A 14,674-nucleotide genomic window follows, 5' to 3' on the forward strand; every position below is an offset into this window, starting at 1 on the left:
CTTACAGCGTACTGGGAACCTTTCATACAAAGGCAGCTCAAACACCATTTCTTATCAGCCCTTAACTCGCTGCTTTAGAACTTCTGCTTCTGCCACATTTCTACCTTGCCAACCTGGCTCAGACGAAATGCCTACATCTTCCCCTTAAGCAACAGGGCCGAGGCCCGAATGATTGTGCTTCCACATGCTTAGGAGGAGAGAGACAATAGGCTTTTAAACATCTGCTGTGTTCACTGGTGGAGAGAGTGTCAGAAAGCACCTATGTCAGAAAGGCCCTTTTCCTCTCAGCCGTGTCCTACATTGCTCTAGCAGTGGAAGGCACAAAGCACTGCCTCCACTTCTCAAGGGGAGAGAAGCCACAAACCATCTTGCTTCCAGCTCTTTAGGAAGCTGAGAAAGAACTCACCTGCTGTATACAAAGGAACCATGCTCCTTAGACGCTGGAAAAACCTGAGAGACATGCCAAAACCACCTGCTGCACACTCTGTAACCACCACACGGTCATGCCAGGACAACCCACCAGAAACACCCACCATACATGCCAGAACCACCTGGAACCACCTGCCGGACAGAGTGGAACAATGATTCTGACACAACAGAACCTTCTCTCAGACATGCTGGCAGTACACAACAGACACGCCGGAACCATCTTCCGAACATAGCAGAACCACATGCCAGACACTTTGGAACCACCTGTTGGATATGCTGTAACCAGATGCCAGAGACACTGAAACGACCTGCTGAATACACCAGAACCAGGTGCCGGACACACCACAGACACCTGTCATACAAACCAGAACAACAAGCCTAACATGCCTTAACAGCCTGCTGGAAATGGAAACACCAAAATCACCTGCCAGATACACTGGAACCAGGTCCTGATATGCCAGAGCCAATTCCTGGAAAAGTCCAGAACAACCTCCCGGAAACGCTGGACACATCCACTGGACATGCAGGAACCAACGGCCAGACATGCTGGAACAAACACCTGGACACTCTGAAAGCACCAACGGCACACGATGGAATCGCATCCCAGACACATGGTAGCCACCTGCTGGACACGCCAGAACCACCTTCAGAACGTACAGGAACCACATGCCAGACACACAGGAAACACCTGCCAGACACCATGGAACCAACTGTCAGATACACTGGAACCAGGTGCCCAGTACACTGAAGCCACCCGCCGAATACTCCAGAACCATGCACCAGACATGCTGGAACCATGTGACAGATACACCAGCAACAGGTCCAGCACAGGCCAGAACCATATGCCCCACACGACTGATCCACCTGCCGGACAGGACTGAACCATCTGCCAGACATGCCGAAACCACCTTCTGCGTCCGCCGGAACCATCAGTGGCAAACACCTGAAACACCCACCGGACATGTGTTACCCACCTGCCTGACATCCTGGAACCAACTGGCAGACACGTCGGAACCATCATCTGGACACTCCAGAAACACCCACGGCAGACATGAGAATTGGGTCCAGAACACGCTGGAAGCACCTGTAGGACACACCAGAACCACCTTACTCACATGCCAAAGTCACCTGCCATATACGCTGGAACCAGGCCCCTTAGATGCCAGAAATACCTGAAAGACATGCCGAAATCACCCACCAGACACTCTGGAACGACCACACAGACATAACAGAACGACCCACAAGACACACCAGAAGCACCCACAAATCACATCAGAACTACATGGAACCACCAGCCGGACACACTCGAACCATGACTCTGACATGCCAGAACCAACTCCAGGACATGCCAGAAGCACCCAATGGACACGCCAGAACCATCTTCTGAACGTACCAGAACCACATGCCAGACACACAGAAACACCTGCCAGACACTTCGGAACCACCCGTTGAATATGCCAGAACCAGGTGTCAGATACACTGAAACCATCTGCCGAATATGCCAGAACCAAGTGCCGGACACGCCACAAACACCTGCCACACAAGCTAAAACCAACAGCCTAACACAGCGGAACAACCTGCCGGACATGCCAAAATCACCTGCAGGATACACCAGAACCAGGTCCTGGATATGCCAGAACCAATTTCCAGAAAATGCTGGAACAACCTGCCGTACATGCCGGAATCACCCACCGGACATGCGGAAACCAACTGCCAGACACGCCAGAACCAACACCTGGACATTCTGAAAGCACCAACCAGACACGAGGGAATCAGGTCCTGGACACACAGTAGCCACCTGCCGGACACGCTGGAACCATCTTCTGAACATACCAGAACCACATGCCAGACACACAGGGACCACCTGCCAGACACTTCGCAACCACCTGTTGGATATGCCAGAACCAGGTGCCAGATACACTGAAACCACCTGCCGAATACACCAGAATCAGGGGTTGGACACACCACAAACATCTGCCAGACAAGCCAGAACCACCAGCGTAACACGCCAGAACAACCTGCCAGAAATGCCAAGATCACCTGCCAGATACACTGGAACCAGACCCCTTAGATGCCAGAAAAACCCGACATACATGCTGGAACCACCCACTACACACTTTGGAACCACCACACCGTCATGACAGAATGACCCAGCAGACACACCAGAAGCACCCACCAGACACGCCAGAACCACCTGGATCCACTGGCTGGACACAATGCAACCATGACTCTGATCCACCTGAACCAACTCCCAGACACGCCAGACACACACATGGACACGCTGGAACCATCTTCTGAATGTAACAGAACCACCTGCCAGACACTTTGGAACCACCTGTTGGATATGCCACAACCAGGTGCCAGATACACTGAAACCACCTGCCGAATACACCAGAACCTGGTGCCGGACACGTCACAAACACCTGCCAGACAAGCAGGAACCACCAGCCTAACATACTGCAGCAAACTGCTGGACGCACTAAAATCACCTGCTGGATACACCAGAACCATGTCCTGGATATGCCAGAACCGATTTCCAGAAAAAGCAGGAAAAACCTGCCAGACACGCTGGAATCACTCACCGGACATGCGGGAACCAACTGCCAGACACACCAGAACCAACACCTGGACACTCTAAAAGCACCAAATGCACATGATGGAATCAGGTCCCAGACACACGGTAGATACCTTCTGGATATGCCGGAACCACCCTAGAATGTACTGGAACCACATGCCAGACACACAAGAACCACCTGCCAGACACCATGGAACCAACTGTCAGATACGCCGGAACCAGGTGCCCGGTACGCTAAAGCCACCTGCCAAATATGCCAGAACCATGTGCCGGAGACACTGGAACCATGTGATGGATACACCAGAAACAGGTCGGGCACAGGCCAGAACCAGGTGCCAGAAACGCCTGAAACAGCTGCCAGACACACCTGAACCACCTGCTACACCCACCTGAGCCACTTGATGGACAATCCGGAACCACATGCCAGGCACACTAGAACCAGGTGCCCGACATGCCAGAACCACCTTCTGGACATGCCTGAACCACCTGCCAGTCTTGTGAGAACCACCTGGTGGATACACCAGAAACAGGTGTCACACATGCCAAGACCAGGTGCCGGACATGACAGAATCACCTGCAAGACATGCCAGAACAAGGTGCTGGACACGCTGGAACCACCTGCTGGACACGTCAAAATCACCTGCCTGATACTCTGGAACCACCTGCCGCATATGCCAGAATCACCTACCAGACATGCCAGGACCAACTGTTGGATACGCCAGAACCAGGTGCCTCATTCGCTGAAACTACCTACCGGACATGCAAGAACCAGGTGTGGGACACTCCTGGACAGCCCACAGGACACGTCAAAATCACCTGCATGATACCCCGTAACCATGTGCCATACAGAATGGAACCACCTGCCAGACACGCCGGAGCCACCTCCCTCTCAGATATGCCACAACCACGTGCCGGACACGCAGGAACCACCTCCCGGACAGACCTGAACCACCTGGTGGACATGCCAAAATCACCTGCCAGATACTCTGGAACCAGACCCCTTAGATGCAGGAAAAACCTGACATACATGCCGGAACCACCTGCCGCACACTCTGGAACCACCACACACTCATGCCAGAACAACCCGCCAGATACACCAGAAGCACCCAATGGACATGCCAGAACCACCTGGAACCACCCGCCGGACACACCAGAACCATCACTCTGACATGCCAGAACCAACTCCTGCACATGCTGGAAGCAGCCACTGGACACGCCAGAACTATCTTCCGAATGTACAAGAACCTCATGCCAGACACACAGGAACCATCTGCCAGACACTTGGGAGCCATCTGTTGGATATGATGCAACCAGGTGCCAGAGACACTGAAACCACCTGCTGAGTACGCCAGAACCAGGTGCCGGACACGCCACAAACACCTGCCAGACAAGCCGGAACCACTAGCCTAACACTCCGGAACAACCTGCCGGACACGCCAAAATCACCTGCTGGATACACCGGAACCAGGTCCTGGATATGCCAGAACCAATTTCTGGAAAAGGCTGGAACAACATGCCGGACACCCTGGACTCACCCACTGGACATGTGGGAACCAACTGCCAGACATGCCAGAACCAACACCTGGACACACTGAAAGCACCAACAGCACACGATGGAATCAGGTCCCAGACACATGGTAGCCACCTGCCACACACACCAGAACCACCTTCAGAACATACCGGAACCAAAAGCCAGACACACAGGAACCACCTGCCAGACACCATGGAACCAACTGTCAGATACGCTGGAACCAGGCACCCAGCACGCTGAAGCCACCTGCCAAATACACCAGAACCATGTGCCGGACATGCCCGAACCATGTGATGGATAACCCAGAAACAGGTCCAACCCAGGCCAGAACCAGGGGCCCAACACCCAAGAACCACCTTCTGGACACGTCTGAACCACCTGCCAGTCTTGTGAGAACCACCTGCCAGATACACCAGAAACAGGTGTTGCACACACCAAGACCAGGTGCCGGACACGACTGAACCACCTGCAAGACATGCCAAAATCAGGTATCTGAAACACTGGAACCACCTGCCAGACACGTCAAAATTCCCTGCCAGATACACCAGAACCACCTGCCGCACACACTGGAATCACCTACCAGATATGCCAGGCCCACATGTTGGATATGCCGGAACCAGGTGTCAGACACGCCACAAACACCTGCCAGACAAGCCGAAACCACCTGCCTAACATACCGGAGCATCCTGCCAGATATGCCAAATCACCTGCCGGATACATTGCAACCAGGTCCTGGATCCGCCAGAACCAATTTCCAGAAAATGCCAGAACAACCTTCCAGACATGCTGGAATCACCCACCGGACATGCAGGAACCAACTGCCAGACATGCCGGAACCAACACCTGGACACTCTGAAAGCACCAACCGCACAAGACAGAATCAGGTACTGGACACCTGGTAGCCACCTGCAGGACACACCACAAGCACCCTAGAATGTACCAGAACCACATGCCAGACACACAGGAACCACCTGCCAGAAAGCAGGGAACCAACTGTCAGATACGCCAGAACCAGGCGCCTGGTACGCTAAAGCCAGCTGCCAAATACTCCAGAACCATGTGCCAGACACGCCAGAACCATGTGACAGATACACCAGAAACAGTTCCGGCACAGGCCAGAAACAGGTGCCCAACATGCCAGAACCACCTGCTGGACACGCCTGAACCACCTGCCAGTCTTGTGAGAACCACCTGACAGATACGCCACAAACAAGTGTTGCACACTCCAAGACCTGGAACCAGACAATGACTGAACCACCTTCAAGACATACCAGAACCAGGTGCCGGACACACTGGAACCACCTACCGGACATGTCAAAATCCCCTGCCGGATATGCCAGAGCCACATGCCGCACACGCTGGAATAACCTACCAGATATGCTGGGATCACCTGTTGGATAACACCGGAACCAGGTGCCAGATTCGTTGAAACTACCTGCTGGACATGCCAGAACCAGGTGTCGGACACATCTGGACAACCCACAGGGCACGTTGAAATCACCTGCATGATACCCCATAACCATGTGCCACACAGAATGGAACCACCTGCTGGACACGCTGGAGCCACCTGCCGGATATGCCAGAAACAGGCACAGCACATGCCGGAACCAGGTACCCCACACAACTGATCCACCTGCCAGACAAGACTGAACCATCTGCTGGATATGCCAAAACCACCCTCCGGATGCACCGGAACCATCTGTGGCACACGCCGGAACCACCCGCTGCACATGTGTGACCCATATGCCTGACACACTGGAACCAACTGTCTGACATGTCAGAACCAACATCCGGACACTCTGGAACCACCCACCCCACATGTGAGAATCAGGTCCAGAACGCGCTGGAAGCACCTCCAGGACACGCCAGAACCACCTGACTCACACGCCAAAATCACCTGCAGGATATGCCAGAACCACTTGATGGACACTCCGGAATCACATGCCGGGCATGAAGGAACCACCTCTCTGAAATGCCAGAACCACGTGCCAGACATGCTGGAACCACCTCCCGGACAGACCTGAACCACCTGCTGGACACATCTGAACCACCTGCCGATCACGCCAGAAACACCTGCATGACTCGCTGGAACCACCTGGCGAACACGCCAAAATCATCTACGGGATATGCTGGAACCAGTCCCCTTAGATGCCGGAAAAACCCGGCAGACGTGCTGGAACCATCCCCGGACACTCTGGATCAACCACACAGTCATGCCAGAATGACCCACCAGACACACCGGAAGCACCCAACGGACATGCCAGGACAACCTGGAACCACCCACCGGACACTCTGGAACCATCACTCTGACATGCCAGAACCAACTCCCGCACATGCTGGAAGCACCCAACGGACACGCTGGAACCATCTTCCGAATGTACCAGAACCACATGCCAGACACACAGGAACCACCTGCCACACACTTCGGAACCACCTGTTGGATATGCCGCAACCAGGTGCCAGATACAACAAAACCACCTGCTGAAAACTCCAGAACCAGGTGCCGGACACGCCACAAGCACCTGCCAGACAAGCCGGAACCACCAGCCTAACACACCAGAACCACCTGCTTGACTTGCAGAACTACCTGCTGGACACGCCAAAATCTCCCGAACAGGACAGCAGCCCGCCAGCTGCTGCCGCCGGTCCCACAGACTGCAGCTGTCACCCAGACGGGGCACAGGGCTGCCAGAGATCTCCTGAGAGAGGACTGGGGATGGGTGGAGTTCCAGCAGCTGGCTCCATGGCCCAGGGGGAAACTCCAGGGTCCCGTTCGGGCAGCAGGCAAAGCCTCTACTCGCCATAAGCCGAGAGGCTCCACCCAGCATTCAGAACGCCGGGAGGGTCCCGAAGAGGAGAATCCCAAACAGGGCAGCAGCCCGCCAGCTGCCACCGCCTGTCTCACAGACTGCGGCTGTCACCCGGACAGGGCATGGGGCTCCCCGAGATCCTGGGGGAGAGGACTGGGGCTGGGTGGAGTTCCAGCGGCCCGGCTCCACAGCCCAGGGGGAGACTCTACAGTCTCACAGCAGCCTCAGCAAAAGCCTCTACACAGCACTGGTAGAGAGACCCCACCCAGCAACCACAAGGCTGGAAGACCCTGGGACAAAAGTAGCATAGCTAGGTGAGCTAACCACAGACTGCAGAAGATGCCCATAGCTCTGCTGTGACCTATAGTGGACAAGTGAGATTTTGTGGGCTCCGACAGTGACAGAGCTGCAAATATAGGTGATCCTGCCCCTGGCCGCTGGGAAAGCCCATAACACCACTGCAGACCCTAAGGATGGAGCACGTCTAGGTGGTCTGCAACAGTAGGCACCAGCAGCATGAAGCCCCCTTGTGACTGCCCCCACAGCTGAAGAGGGACCCCACAGGACCACTGTGACTACAAGGAGGGGCCCAGGCCCAGTTAGCAACAGCTAATAAGGTTCCTGGTTGGTGCAGTATAAACAGCTGTTCCCCCACCACACCAGTAGAAACAAGTGGAAAAAGTAACTAAACTCTATCTCTATGCAGAGGCAGAAATCTACACCATCAAACAAGACGAAAAAAATATATTAAATCTCCAGAACAGAAGGAAAATGACAAATACCCAGAAAACAATCAAAGAGACAATGAAATCTATAACCTAAATGATGATGACTTCAAAACAGCCATCATTAAAAAACTCAATGAGTTAAAAGAGAATTCAGATAGACAACTCAACGAGTTGAGGAGCTATGTCACAAAAGAGTTTGATACTATAAAGAAGAACCAAACAGAAATACTGGAAATGAAGAACACAATAGAGGAGATTAAGAAAAGTCTAGATGCTCTGAACAGTAGGACCGATAATATGGAGGACAGAATTAGCAATTTGGAAGATAGGAATATAGAGATGCTGCAGGCCAAGGAGGAGAGAGAACTAAGACTAAAAAGAAAACAAGGAACTCTCTGAGAATTATCCGACTCAATTAGGAGATGCAACGTAAGGATTATAGGTATACCAGAGGGAGAAGAGAAGGAGAAGAGGGAAGAAAGCCTGTTCAAAGAAATAATGGCTGAGAACTTCCCAAACTTGGGGAGAGAGATGGAACTTCATGTTACAGAAGCCAATAGATCTCCAAACTTTATCAATGTAAGAAGACCAACCCCAAGGCATATAGTAGTGAAGCTAGCAAAAGTCAACGACCAGGAGAAAATAGTAAGGGCAGCCAGGCAGAAGAAAATAACCTACAAAGGAACCCCCATAAGGCTATCAGCAGATTTCTCAGCAGAAACTTTATAGGCTAGAAGAGAGTGGAATGATATATTCAAAACTCTGAAGGACAAAAACCTGCAGCCAAGAATACTCTACCCAGGGAAAATATCCTTCAAATATGATGGAGAAATAAAAACATTCCCAGATAAATAAAAATTAAGGGAGGTCATTACCATAAGACCTCCTCTTCAAGAAATGCTGAGGAAAACCTTCATACCTGAAAAATAAAAAAGGAAAGGGGCTACAAAACCAAGAGCAAAGGAGATAAGTAGAAGGACAATAACAGAAAGTAGCAGCTCTCCATCAGAACAGGTTAGTAAAAGTTAAATAAAACATTAAAGATAAAAGGAAGGGAAACACCAAGAATAAATATAATCCTGTCATTTTAACCACAAACTCACAACACAAGAAAGAAGGGGGAAAGAAAATCTGACAATAACAACTTAGAAGGGGAAGAGAAAAGTGATGGAAGGTTTTAATTTAAGGAAATAAGAGGCTATCAGAAAATGGACTATCTCATCTATGAGATGTTTTATACTAACCATCTGGTAACCACTAAACAAATAACAAGAATAAAGACACAAATTACAAATAAGAAGAAAGCCAATACAGAAATTTACATACCTGAATTAGTAATCCAAAAATCATGGGACGAGAAACAAAGGAAATGCAAGAGAACTGGAAAACAAGAGATAAAATGGCAGCTGTAGGCCCCCACATTTCAATAATCACTCTAAATATAAATGGATTGAACTCTCCAATCAAAAGACCCAGAGTGGCAGGATGGATCAAAGAACAAGACCCAACAATATGCTGCCTCCAGGAAACACACCTCAGCCCCAAAGACAAACACAGACTCAGAGTGAAGGGATGGAAGACAATACTCCAAGCTAATAATGAACAAAAGAAAGCAGGTGTTGCTATACTTATATCAGACAAAGTAGACTTCAAAGCAAAACAGATGTAGAGAGACAAAGAGGGACAGTATATAATGATAAAAGGGACACTCCACCAAGATGACATAACACTTATAAATATATACGCACCCAACACAGGAGCACCAAAATTTGTAAAGCAACTCTTAACAGAACTAAAAGGAGACATCAACAACAATACAATAATAGTAGGGGACCTCAACACCCCATTAACACCAATGGATAGATCATCCAGACAGAAAATCAACAAGGAAATTATAGAATTAAATGAAAAATTAGACCAGATGGACTTAATAGATATATACAGAACACTTCATCCAAAAACAGCAGGTTACACATTCTTCTCAAGTGCGCATTGAACATTCTCAAGAGTAGACCATATCTTGGGAAACAAAACAAGCATCAATAAATACAAGAGAGTTGAAATAATATCGAGCATCTTTTCTGATCATAATGCTATAAAACTAGAAATCAACTACAAGAATAAAGCAGGGAAAGGGGCAAAAATCTGGAGACTAAACAACACGCTACTGAACAAACAGTGGATTATTGAAGAAATTAAAGAAGAAATCAAACATTATCTGGAGAAAAATGGAAATGAAAACACGCCATACCAACTCATTTGGGATGCAGCAAAAGCAGTCCTAAGAGGGAAATTCATTACAATACAGGTTCACCTCACTAAACAAGAAAAATCTCACATAAGCAACCTCAAAGGACACCTAACAGAATTGGAAAAAGAAGAATAAACAAAGCCCAAAGTCAGTAGAAGGAGGGAAATAATAAAAATTAGAGCAGAAATAAACGATATTCAAACAAAAAAGACAGCAGACAGGATCAATGAAAGAAAGAGTTGGTTCTTTGAAAAAATTAACAAAATCGACAAACCCTTAGCCAGACTCACTAAGAAAAGAAGACAGAAATCTCAAATAAATAAAATTAGGAATGAGAGAGGAGAAATCACAATGGATACCAAAGAAATACAAGGGATCATAACAGAATACTATGAAAAACTATCTGCCAACAAAATGAACAACCTAGAAGAAATGGACAAATTCCTAGACTCTTACAACCTCCCCAAACTGAATCAGGAAGAAATAGAGAATCTGAATAGACCAATCACAAGCAAAGAAATAGAAACAGTAATCAAAAACCTCCCCAAAAATAAGAGTTCAGGACCTGACGGCTTCTCTGGAGAATTCTACCAAACATTGAAAGAAGATTTAATACCTATCCTTCTCAAACTATTCCAGAAAATTGAGGAAGATGGAGCACTTCCTAACACATTCTATGAAACCAACATCACTCTGATCCCCAAACCTGACAAGGACAACACAAAGACGAAAAACTACAGGCCAATATCACTGATGAACATAGATGCAAAAATCCTCAAAAAAATTCTGGCAAACAGAATACAGCAATACATCAAAAAGATTATACACCATCATCAAGTGGGATTTATACCAGGGACACAGGGATAGTTCAATATCCACAAGTCAATCAACGTGATACACCACATTAACAAAATGAGAAACAAAAATCACATAATCATCTCAATAGATGCAGAGAAAGCATTCGACAAGATCCAACATCCATTTATGATAAAAACCCTCAATAAAATGGTATAGAAGGAAAGTACCTCAACATAATAGAGGCCATATATGACAAACCTACAGCCAACATCATATTCAATGGACAAAAACTGAAAACCATCCCTCTGAGAACAGGAACAAGACAAGGGTGCCCACTTTCACCACTCCTATTCAACATAGTACTGGAGGTGTTGGCCAGAGCAATTTGGCAGGAAAAAGAAATAAAAGGAATCCAAATAGGCAATGAAGAAGTAAAACTCTTGCTGTTTGCAGATGACATGATCTCACATATAGAAAACCCCAAAGAATCTATAGGAAAACTATTAGAAACAATCAACAGCTACAGTAAAGTTGCAGGGTATAAAATCAACATACATAAATCAGTGGCATTTCTATACACTAACAATAAACTAACAGAAAAAGAACTCAAGAACTCAATCCCATTCACAATCGCAACGAAAAGAATAAAATACCTTGGGATAAATTTAACCAAGGAAGTGAAAGATTTATACAATGAAAACTACAAGACTTTATTGAAAGAAATTGACGACGACATAAAGAGATGGAAAGACATTCCATGCACATGGATTGGAAGAATAAACATAGTTAAAATGTCCATACTACCTAAAGCAACCTGCAGAGTCAACGCTATCCCAATCAGAATCCCAATGACATTCTTTACAGAAATTGAACAAAGAATCCTAAAATTCATATGGGGCAACAAAAGACCCTGAATTGCTAAAGAAATCCTGAGTAGGAAAAACAAAGCCGGAGGCATCACAATCCCTGATTTCAAAACATACTACAAAGCTACAGTAATCAAAACAGCATGGTACTCGTACAAAAACAGGTGCACAAATCAATGGAACAGAATTGAAAACCCAGAAATAAAACCATACATCTATGGACAGCTAATCTTCGACAAGGGAGCTGAGGGCATACAATGGAGAAAAGAAAGTCTCTTTAACAAATGGTGCTGGGAAACCTGGACAGCCACATGTAAAAGATTGAAAATTGACCATTCTTTTTCACCATTCACAAAAATAAACTCAAAATGGATCAAAGACCTAAAGATTAGGCCTGAAACAATAAGTCTTCTAGAAGAGAATATAGACAGTACACTCTTTGACATCAGTTTCAAAAGAATCTTTTCGGATACCATAACTCCTCAGATGAGGGAAACAATAGAAAGAATAAACAAATGGGATTTCATCAGACTAAAGAGCTTCTTCAAGGCAAGGGAAAACAGGATTGAAACAAAAACCAGCCCACTAATTGGGAAAAAATATTTACAAGCTCCTTATCTGACAAAGGGTTGATCTCCAGAATATATAAAGAACTCACACAGCTCAACAACAAAAAATCAAACAACCCGCTCAAAATATAGGCAGAGGGCATGAACAGACATTTCTGCAAAGAAGATATACGGATGACCAATAGACACATGAAAAGATGCTCATCATCACTAATCATCAGGGAAATGCGAATCAAAACTACACTAGGATATCACCTTACACCCTTTAGATTGGCAACAAATATGCAAAACAAAGAGTGACAAATGGTGGAGAGGTTGTGGATAAAAAGGAACCCTCATACACTGTTGGTGGGAATGCAAAGTGGTGCAGCCACTATGGAAAACAGTATGGAGATTTCTCAAAAAGTTAAAAATAGAAATACCTTACGACCCAGCCATCCCACTACTGGGTATCTATCCTAAGAACCTGGAATCAGCAATCCAGGAGTCCCATGCACCCCTTTGTTCATCGCAGCATTATTTACAACAGCCAAGACATGGAAACAACCTAAGTGCCCAGCAACTGATGATTGGATAAAGAAGATACGGTATATATACACAATGGAATACTACTCAGCCATAAAAAAGGACAAAATCATCCTATTCGCATCAACATGGATGGACCTTGAGGGTATTATGTTAAGCGAAATAAGCCAGACAGAGAAAGACGAACTTTATATGACTCCACTCATAGGTGGAAGTTAACGTATAGACAAGGAGAACTGACCGGTGGTTACAGGGGAAAGGGGGGGGTGGAGGGAGGGCACAAAGAGTGAAGTGGTGTACCCACAGCATGACTAACAATAATGTACAACTGAAATCTCACAAGGTTGTAAACTATCATAATCTTAATAAGAAAAAAAATCTCCTGCCGGATACGCTGGAACCAGGCCCATTAGATGCCAGAAAAACCCGACAGACATGCTGGAACCACCCGCCACACACTCTGGAACCACCACACAGACATGCCAGAATGACCCACCAGACACACCGGAAGCACCCACTGGACACTCCAGAACCACCAGGAACCACCCGCTGGACACACTGGAACCATCACTCTGACACGCCAGAACCGACTCCCTGCCACACCACAAGCACTCAACGGACACGCCGGAACCATCTTCCGAATGTACCAGAGCCACATGCCAGACACACAGGAACCACCTGCCACACACTTCAGAACCAGCTGTTGGATATGCCGGAACCAGGTGCCAGATACACTGAAACCACCTGCCGAATACGCCAGAACCATTTGCCTGACATGCTGGGACCGTGTGATGGATACACCAGAAACAGGTCCAGCACAGGCCAGAACCAGGTGCCCGACACACCAGAACCAGCTGCTGGACATGACTGAACCACCTGCCAGTCTTGTGAGAACCACCTGCCAGATACACCAGAAACAGGTGTCTCACATGCCAAAACCGGATGCTGGACACAACTGAACCACCTGCAAGACATGCCAGAACCAAGTGCCAGACACGCTGGAACCTCCTGCTGGACATGTCGAAATCCTCTGCCAGATACTCCGGAACCACCTGCCACACACGCTGAAATCACCTACCAGACATGCCGGGACCACCTGTTGGATACGCTGGAACCAGGTGCCTGATTCCCTGAGACTACCTGCCGGACACATCAGAACCAGGTGTCGGACATGCCTGAACAACCAACAGGACACATCGAAATCACCTGCATGACACCCCCTAACCATGTGCCAGACAGAACGGAACCACCTGCCGGACACACCAGAACCAGCGTGTGCGGTGGGTGGTTCCTGTATGTGTGTCGGGTTTTTCCGGCGCCTAAGGGGGCCAGTTCCAATGTATCCAGTAGGTGACTTTTGCGTGTCCGGCAGGTGGTTCCAGCGTGTTCGGCAGGTGGTTCAGGCGTGTCCAGCAGGTGGTTCAGGTGTGTCCAGGAGGTGGTTCTGGGTTGTCCAGCACATGGTTCTAGAATATCTGAGAGATGGTTCTGGCATGCCCGGAATGTGATTCTGGAGTGTCTGTCAAGTGGTTCTGGCGTAGCCGGCAGGTGATTTCGGGGTGTGAGAAAGGTGGTTCTGGCGTGTCCTACAG

General features: G+C 48.1%; 1 long non-coding RNA gene across 1 annotated transcript; it reads right to left on the reverse strand.

Moving 5' to 3' along the window:
- Nucleotides 1-300: 300 nt before the first annotated feature.
- Nucleotides 301-3,885, reverse strand: LOC139084495 (uncharacterized). The gene is made up of 3 exons (XR_011541916.1): nt 3,183-3,885; nt 1,690-2,293; nt 301-472 (listed from the first exon to the last, which is right to left on the reverse strand). It is a non-coding gene; the product is annotated as an uncharacterized lncRNA (long non-coding RNA).
- Nucleotides 3,886-14,674: the final 10,789 nt, after the last annotated feature.

This window comes from Equus przewalskii, chromosome 7 (assembly GCF_037783145.1).
Source record: "Equus przewalskii isolate Varuska chromosome 7, EquPr2, whole genome shotgun sequence".
Classification (NCBI taxonomy): domain Eukaryota; kingdom Metazoa; phylum Chordata; class Mammalia; order Perissodactyla; family Equidae; genus Equus; species Equus przewalskii.